The sequence below is a fragment of the Neolamprologus brichardi genome, chromosome 23 (assembly GCF_056152115.1).
Source record: "Neolamprologus brichardi isolate AB-2024 chromosome 23, ASM5615211v1, whole genome shotgun sequence".
Lineage (NCBI taxonomy): Eukaryota > Metazoa > Chordata > Actinopteri > Cichliformes > Cichlidae > Neolamprologus > Neolamprologus brichardi.
The window spans coordinates 24471518-24480546 of NC_142125.1; the positions used below are offsets into that span (position 1 = coordinate 24471518).

Sequence of the window (9029 nt, forward strand, 5' to 3'; positions counted from 1 at the left end):
CTACCACGATGAACTAATCATCGACAACAATGTCATTATGAAAGGCAACAGAGCCATCGTTCCAGCATCACTACATGAAACCTATCTGCAGGAACTACACAAGGGACATCCAGGCATGGAGTCTACAAAAAGGAGAGCAAGGGACAGCGTATTCTGGCTGACAATACACTCTGACATTGAGAACAAAGTCAAATCATGCAGCATTTGCAACAGTCTAAAGCCTCACCAACAAAAACAACCCCTGAAACTACACCAAATTCCTGATCTTCCCTGGTCCATCACAGCCACAGACATATTCGAATGGGACAACCGCCACTACCTTGTGCTCGTGGATTCGTATTCTGGATGGTTTGAAATAGATAAACTTGAAAACCTAACATCTGCCTCAGTCATTAACAAACTCAAACACCACTTCTCAGTACATGGGATACCACAGAAACTGTACTCAGACAATGGCACCCAGTTTACCAGCCAGACCTTTCGTGAGTTTGCCACACACTGGGAGTTCATACATGTCACAAGCAGCCCTGAGTTCCCTCAGTCAAATGGACTCAGTGAAAGAGCTGTCTGGAGTGCTAAAAGACTCCTTGAAACATCAAAAAGAGATGGAACTGATTTCTATTTGAACCTGTTACATCTACGCAACACGCCACGAGACAACATTCTTGGCTCACCAGCACAGAGGCTGCTATCAAGACGAACGCGGTCAACCCTTCCTGTGTGCAAAAAACTGCTAACACCAACAGCAAAAGTGACAACCACTATCAAAACTCAACTCACGAAAAAGCGTAAAACTCAAAAACAGCACTACGACAAGTCCAGCAAGCTGCTCAGTCCATTAACACCAAACGAGGTGGTAAGATTACAAACACAGAGAGGACATGACAAGATTGGAGTTGTAAGTAAGGTATGTGCTGAACCTCGCTCTTATATCGTTGAGTCGGGTGGAAAAGAATACAGGCGCAACAGACAACATCTTCTGCCTGTGAGCGAGCCTCAACCCAAAAAGTTTGCTACAACACAAGATGAACTGGACACATCTCGACGAGCGGATGAAACTAAACCTAATAAAACACAAACCAACAAACATGGAACAATTCAAGTTCAACTCGACCCACCACAACATGGCACGAAACAGTCAGAACAGGTGATAACACCTACACAATGCCAAGTACGCTCTGATGACAACTTGTACCGAACCAGATCTGGTAGAGTGTCTAAACCGAATAGTAAATACGTGGATTAAAAGCACACTGGTGCTGTATCTTCTGTTTTGAAATGTGTTTTATCTCGTGTTATGTTATTGCATACTTGTCGCAGTTATGACAATGATTACTGTGAATTTCATTTGATATTTGAACCTTCATTTTGTTGTGAAATCCATAATCTGATAAGTTCTTCCATTACGGTGGTGTTGTTTGATTTGGGTTTGCCTGAAAAGTGCAAAACTAATAAGAAAAAAAAAAAAACTGAAAAGGGGGATGTAGATAACAGCAATGTTATGTTTGTCCATACTGCCTCCTGTTGCTGCTGTTACGGAGAGTTCCAGCAGGTGTCGCTGTGGTTCTCTCTAGGGGTTATGTGTACTTCCTGTTACGAGTGTACAGACGTTCATGTTGGCTGCTAATAAAACGCCTGGCATACAATTACAGCGGACTGATTATTATAAGCAAACCTACAGTCACCAACGAACTTCATTGGATAAGCTGTATCACCATGCTGTCTGTAAGGAAAGCCTGGTCTATTGTTGCATACCGAGAAAATGCTATTTATTCGGATTTTGAACTAATTGCATCTTGAAAAAGTGTGAAATCAACAACTTTCAAAAGGTGGAACTTTTACTTCATAGGCGTCAGACACGTCACAGTTCCTCTACATCTTAGAAAGTAGTTTCATGAAATTTATGGCGGACAGTCTTATGGCAAGCAAAGTAGTCACAATGTAACTAACTAAACCAGCTGATTTAAAAAAATAAATAAAAATACAAAAATTTGTATTTTATGCCTGAGTAAAATACAAATTGTGTAAATAATTGTTTTAAATAAAATCTAAGAAAAAGAAAATCGTAATCATTGCTGGTGATTTTCCTTTGTTGGAAGGCTCTTTATTTGAATGTAGGAAAAACTCAGAGAAGTTGGTGACTTTCCTGGATTCTTTTTCTTTTCTTTCTTTGTTTGTTTTGAGTTTTACCTTTGCATCTGTGAATGTGGAGCTCATGCACTGAATTACCTTATTCTGAAACCCCTAGACTCTCTCGGATGCTCTTTTTACTTAGTATTTTCTTCATTCTCTTTCCCATAAACACATATCAGATGAAAGGGATTGAATTATGTGGGAAAAGCCTTCAACTTCTTCTTCTGGTGTGCCACATGATAGGAAAGCCCTTCTGACCAGCAGCCACTGGAAAGCCTCTGTTCATTATCTCTTCATGTGACTAAAAACAGTTTGTGACTGAGATGATTTCGCCGCGGGGGGGAAGCATGAACCCAGAGAGCAGAAACATAGAAGGTCGCCCTCCTGAGTTTAGAGTAAATATCAGGTGCTGGAGGCCGTGGAGACAGAACGACATACCTTTCCACTAAATCAAAGAGCTGAGAGGAGCAGCAGGTGTTCTGCAGTCCCCCTTTCATTGAGACTTCAGCTCTGTGAGAGAATCTCAGATCTTTAGCTTTCAGACTCACAGAGCTAGATGTTTGTAGCAGAAACATTGTGAAAACTGTATAATTTGTGTCTCTGTGTAGATGGAGAAAGGACGTATTATTTGATATATGGTGCTGCAGCAGTGAAGTATTACATTTAACTTAGTAACCTTTTAAAAATGGTTGCTGAGATTCAACCCAACAACATTCCTTCAACACAAAACCTGCTTTAAGAGGAAATTTGTTGAGGTCTTTCTGCCTGTTATTTCCTGTTTATCCTGCCTCATTTGTGTGACATCAATTTAAAGAAGAAAACAGACAAAGAAACTCGAAAAATACATTTAAAGTCACAATGTGCCCAAACAGGTGTTTTCAATATTTTAATGCTTATGGCAAAAGAAATTAACATCCACCAGGGGGCAGCATTTTACCAGCATGTTTGTCGAGATGTATTGAATGCTAAACTGTTGAACAGCTGATGCCTTCCGCCTTCTGCTTTCAGGTAACAAGGAAATAATATACATTTATTCATCTGATTGGTGGCAATAAGTCGAAATTTTGACTCATTAATTCGAAATTCTGAGCAATGGATGACTTTTTTTCCAGTGCCCAAACAAATCTTCCATAGTACGACCAGTTGATGTTTTCTTTAGCCTTCCAGCGACTTGCCTGATTAAATAAATACAACGGTAAATCGCTGCGCCACCATGTGGCAGAAATTGGTATTGCATAAAAGTGCAGCCCGGCACTAATTTGCAGCATGTAGATGTTTTAGACATAAAGACGTCTCAGTGCTTTCTTTAAATTCTGTTATAGGTATTTTTTACAGGTCTTTATGTATTTTTAAAACAAGATAGGACATAAGTACATTTAAAGTACCAGTAATATCACTGTGTACAGCATGTTGTCAAACATACTGTACACAGTTTTTGTTTGGTAAGTCATCTTTTTCACACCTGTCCTGGAGACATTTCATCCAAATTAGACTGCAGACCGGTGGTGGCTAACTCCTGGCGGGTTAGAAAACATTATCTGCCGCCTCCTTTGATGTTTGTGCCCTGAGAAAGGACAAGAGCGGGGGGATTCGAGCTCCTGCCTCCTGAGCACTTCCAGATGTCACAAATCCTCTTTTACTGTGAGAAAAACAAGGGAAGAACATACTGGAGGCCTGTCTGGAGCTACAGTGCCCCCAAACATCTTGCAACCATACCGCTTTTGCACTCTTAAAAAAACCGTGAGTCATTCTCGACACGTCTGCTAGTCTGACTTTTATAAACTCAAGCTTGGCTACTTCTAAACATGGCATGTTTTTCACACCAGATTACATCTTTTCTGTTGGGGAAAGAATCAAAAGCTTTACATAATTTTTAAGAGCGCAGTGAGAGGAAAACGTGATCACTGATTGCTTTGTTTACATCTGTTAGAGGAGTTACGACAAGCTAATTGGCAATTATTGCCTCCAGCCCTTGTGGGAAACACAAATGAGGAGCTCGTTTTCTAAAGCGTTTCATCGTAGCGCTGGGGAAACGATCACAACTAGAGAGTTATTGTTCAGCATCTCAGGTCAGAGGTCAATCAGCTTGAGATAGGTGTTGTCTGAGTTGAACTGATGTGATTTTTAAGCCACCAAGAGATTGTAACAGATTTTCAAGGATACAATGTTAAGTGATTTTGGTGATTTAGGTGACTTTGACCGTGTCATGGTTGTTGGTCTGAGTATTTCAGAAACTACTGATCTGCTGGAATTTTCCCACACAGCTATCTCCAGAGTTTACAGGGAATGATCTGAAAGAGAGAACCTACCCAGTGAACAGCAGTTCTGTGGGAGAAATTGCCTTGGATATGTTGGAGGAGAATGGCTAGACTGCTTAAATAACAGGTAACTTAAATAACACTTGTTAAAACCAGCGCAGAAGAGCATCTCAGTAACAGCAGAAGAGCAAGCTGGGTGCCACTCCTGTCAGCTAAAAACAGGAAATTGAGGCTATAATTCACACAGGCTGACCAAAACTGGATAATAGAAGATTGAAAAGCATTGCCTCGTCTAATGAGTCTTGATTTCTGGTGTAATATTTGTGTGGTAGGTCAGAATTTGGTGTAAATCAGTGGTCCCCAACCCCCGGGCCATGGAGCAGTACCGGTCCGTGAGTCGTTTGGTACCGGGCCACGAGAGTTGAGGCTCGGTTGTGAAATGTATGGTTTTCAGGGGTTTTATCGTTAACTCAGTTTCCCTGGGTCTTTTCCCGTGTTGTAGTTGTGTGTCTTATTTTGCAAGAAATATTTACGCATTACCATAGCGACCAGAGCGCATTAAGGGGCAGACAGGAGGATGTTACTCTCAATGTTGTTGGCACATTTCAGGAGGACGCTGCTAATGAAGTTACACAATTACACAGTGAATTCGTGTTTATTATTATATTTACAAAATACCACAGGTTTTTTCTTGGTCGTATCATTTTGTTTTGTTGTATTTATCTGCAACACCTTAAAGGCTAGTCCGTGAAAATATTGTCTGACATTAAACCGGTCTGTGGCGCAAAAAAGGTTGGGGACCGCTGATGTAAACAACATGAAAGCATAGATCCATCCTGCCTTGCATCAACAGTTCAGACCCTTTTTTCCCTTTTAACAGGAGGAAACCTCCAGCAGAGCCAGGCTCAGAAGGGGCATGTCCATACCTTTGTGACTACAGTGTACCCATCTTCTGATGGCTGCTTCCTGTACTCCACAGTCACCAGATCTCAATGCAATACAGCACATCTGGGAGTGGAAAAGGAGATTCATATTATTGATGTGCAGCTGACAAATATGCAGCAACTTTGTAATGTCATCACATAATTAGAGACAAAATCTCTAAAGTGTTTTCCAGCACCTCATTGAATCTATAATGAAGAATTAAAACAGTTCTGACGGAAAATTCACGCCAGTATTAGCAAGGTGTAAAAAAATCATAAAATCTTCTAAAAGTACCAACTGATTGTTAGGGGAAAAGGAAGAACCCACCTCAAACATCTTTACATGTTGGATTTGATTCAAGAATAAAGTTGCGTCTTGCAGTGAAACAGAGGTGTACAACTTAACACCTTTAAAGCATGACTTAGTGTTGTCCAGCCAGCACCCTTTCTGTGACACACAGGCCAGTGCAAGGTGACTTTGACTAGTGTAGTGCCTATAAGAGATGTTTAAAAAACTCCTTCTGCTCAATGAATCTATCATTTGAAAGACTTCTGAACATGCTGGCAGAATGTCTGTTACAGAAAATCAGTCAACAGATTTGATTGAGTTAACAAAGCCAGAGAATCAGTAATTAAAACCCTGATCGCTTTTTCACTTCTGCTCACTGTCCTCACTTTTTGTCTGCTCTTTTCTCCCAGACAAAAATCTTGTGTCCATTTTATTCTATCAAAATGTGTTAAAACCAGTAAAATAATTTTTACATGCATGCGATAACATTCAAAAACAGTGGTAGCAAGCATGTGTGGAAAAATTCCCAACACTGCACAACATTGGCCTGAGGCAGCATAAAGAAAAGCAGAAGTTTTGAACTCTCTCTCGCTCTCTCTCTCTCTCTCTCTCTCTCACTCACACACACACACACACACACACACACACACACACACACACTGCATTTTAAAAATGGGTTATGGCATCTTAAAGGTACAGTCAGTAATTCTGTACTCCGATATACACACAGATTAATGTTTAATGATGTCTCCCAACAACTGAGTTCTCATAATACTTATAATCAATGTATGAATAATACACAGGAGCAGGTTTGCAGTTTGTGGAAGCAGCCATGTTGCTCCACCATATTTGAATACAGTGGCTGTGAAGGACGCTGCTGTAGCCAAACTAAGAGACCTGTGACTAAACTTTCACTCAGGGGCGATTTTAGCCCAGTTTTGGAGGTGCTTCAGCACCCCCAAAATGAATCAAAGCACCCCCAAAGATGTCTTACTTTTTTTGAAAATATTTGCTGTTTGTGGGACACACTACTAAAAGTATAAAAAGCATACAGTACTTAATTGAGATGGAACATTTTAACAACAAAAGTATAGATAACCCCTCCCCCCTCCCAAAATGGTTTGTTCCAGCTCGGCTCTCTCCTACTCGCTCTAGCACCGTTGCTGCCAGTAGTGATGGGATATCCGGCTCTTTTTAGAGATCCGGCTCTTACGGTTCGCCTCACTAAAAAGAGCCGACTCTTTCGGCTCCGAACCGGCTCTTCCGGCTCCGAACCGGCTCTTCGGTTTGTTTTGTTGCTTTAATTAATTTATTATTAACAATAATATAAAATTATGCACAAAAGGAATTACTAACGTAAAAAAAAAAGTGGTTTTATTTATATATTTTTATATATAAATATATGCGGTGGCCCCTAGAGACAAAACACGTACAAACTCCAAAACACATTTCTAGCATGAACTGAACTTCCAAAGCAGAGCTACTAGATCACATAAATTACACAATTGAAAGCATGTGTGTATTTTTGTGTATTGTTTGTGTATATATGAGTGCCTGTACACAGGCATATATTCAAATAATTTAAAAAAATGTTCATTTACCTGTTATTACCACACACCAAATCCGGTCGTTGCTACTTGCTGGCTTGTGTAGGTAGGTAACAAAAGCTCAACACTGTGTCCTAGCATCCTGGAGCACTTCTGTTGTCTTTTGTACGTGTTTTGAGTTTTTATGTGCTTCTGAGTTTTTACGTGCTTCGGAGTTTGTACGTGTTTTTACGTGTTTTGGAGTTTTTACGTGTTTTGGAGTTTGTACGTGCTTCAGAGTTCGTACATAATTTGAAGTTTGTATGTGCTTTGTCTCTAGGGGCCACCGTAAATATACTTTTATTTATTCACTCCACATAAAACGTAATAAATAAATCATATAATACAAAAATCAACTATTCACATTTCAACTTTTAACTATTTAAATTTTCAGCTTTTTCCTTTTAAACAAATTTAAAGTGAAACAACACAAAACACTGCAAACCACAACACAATTAAATATAAATTAAAATATGAAAAAACAAAAAGAAGATGCATATTCTCTGTCATGTGGACCTGCATGAATAAACTTTCTGAATCCTTTATCATCCGCAACTGAAAATAGTTGTGGATGATTACTATACCTTTCTAATGTGACGTTGTTGTCCCTGGCTTTCTCTCTCTCTCCCTCTGGCTCTGTTCCTGTGCTACTGAGAGTAACTACCGCCCCTCCCCCCTCTGCCCAGCGGTAAGCACAAGGTTCGCGTGCTGAGTGAAGCAGAAAAAAAGTGCGAGAGAGAGGGTGAGAGAAAGAAAAAAAAACCCACGTGACGGCTCGCGATAAGGAGCCGGCTCTCGTCGTTCACGTCAAAGACCCGGCTCTAAGAGCCATTTCGTTCGCGAACGACCCATCACTAGCTGCCAGAGCGATGGTGGCTGAGACGCAGCAGAGCGGAGGTGGAAGTGCCTGGCTTAAAACAGGACATATTAGCTGCATTTAACTTTCAGTTACTCTTTATATAGTTAGGTAGGAGTCAGACCCTGTTTCTTTTTAACTGAAAAACATTACACCAGGTAACCTGCTGTGTTGAAAATAGGGCTGCCACGATTAGTCGACTAGTAACGATTGAAGCTTTGTAAGATCACAAAAGAAGCAGGAACAAGTAGTAGAATTTAAGAGTGTAATAACGGACTGAAACAGAAGATGGCAGCACAAGGATGTCAGCTGCCGTTAAACCCAGAAGAAGAAGAAGGAGCTGTGTCCCAGAATTCATAGCGCAGTGTCAGCTCAGTTTCCAACAATGGCGGCAGCTAGTTAGTTTTAATATTACTTTTATTATTCTTTCTGGGTCACAAAATAAACGTTTAGCATATTTTCAGGCGAGAATGTAGCTGTGCAAACCTCAAATATCTGCTCAAGGCACCACATATTTTCAAAAGCGCTCCGACGTAGCTCGATAGCTAGCCGGGGGCAAGCCTCACTAGAGCCGTGAGAACACCGGACTCCGGCAAATCGTTTTCAAACATACTGCGGTCTTTCACTACTCAGGTTAAACATATATAAGTCACTTAGATAACTTCAAAATGTTATTGTTTGGCTTTTTTTAGTATTTTATTTGTTCCTGAGTAAATCGGTTAGGCTGAGATTAAAGTTATAGTTTTTACACAGCTGAATAAACGTCAAGCAGACAGCTGATTATCAGAAGTGTGAGATGTTTGAGAATATACTCCGGTGTCCTGTTATATTTTAGATAACAATGAGTTTATTAAACTTCACCGAAACAATCTGCAAATTTCATTAAAATTTAATAAACTATCATCTTGTCTTTATTTTTAGCTAGCACATACCTTAAACACTTAGAGCTGTAAGCTAATGATAGTTATATAAGAGCAGATGCAT

At 40.2% G+C, this 9029-nt stretch overlaps 1 long non-coding RNA gene across 1 annotated transcript; it reads left to right on the top strand.

Annotated features, from left to right (window-relative positions):
• The first annotated feature begins 3962 nt into the window (after positions 1-3962).
• On the top strand, positions 3963-5969 carry LOC102786179 (uncharacterized). The gene is made up of 2 exons (XR_015717180.1): positions 3963-4518; positions 5272-5969. It is a non-coding gene; the product is annotated as an uncharacterized LOC102786179 (long non-coding RNA).
• The last annotated feature ends 3060 nt before the right edge of the window (positions 5970-9029 follow it).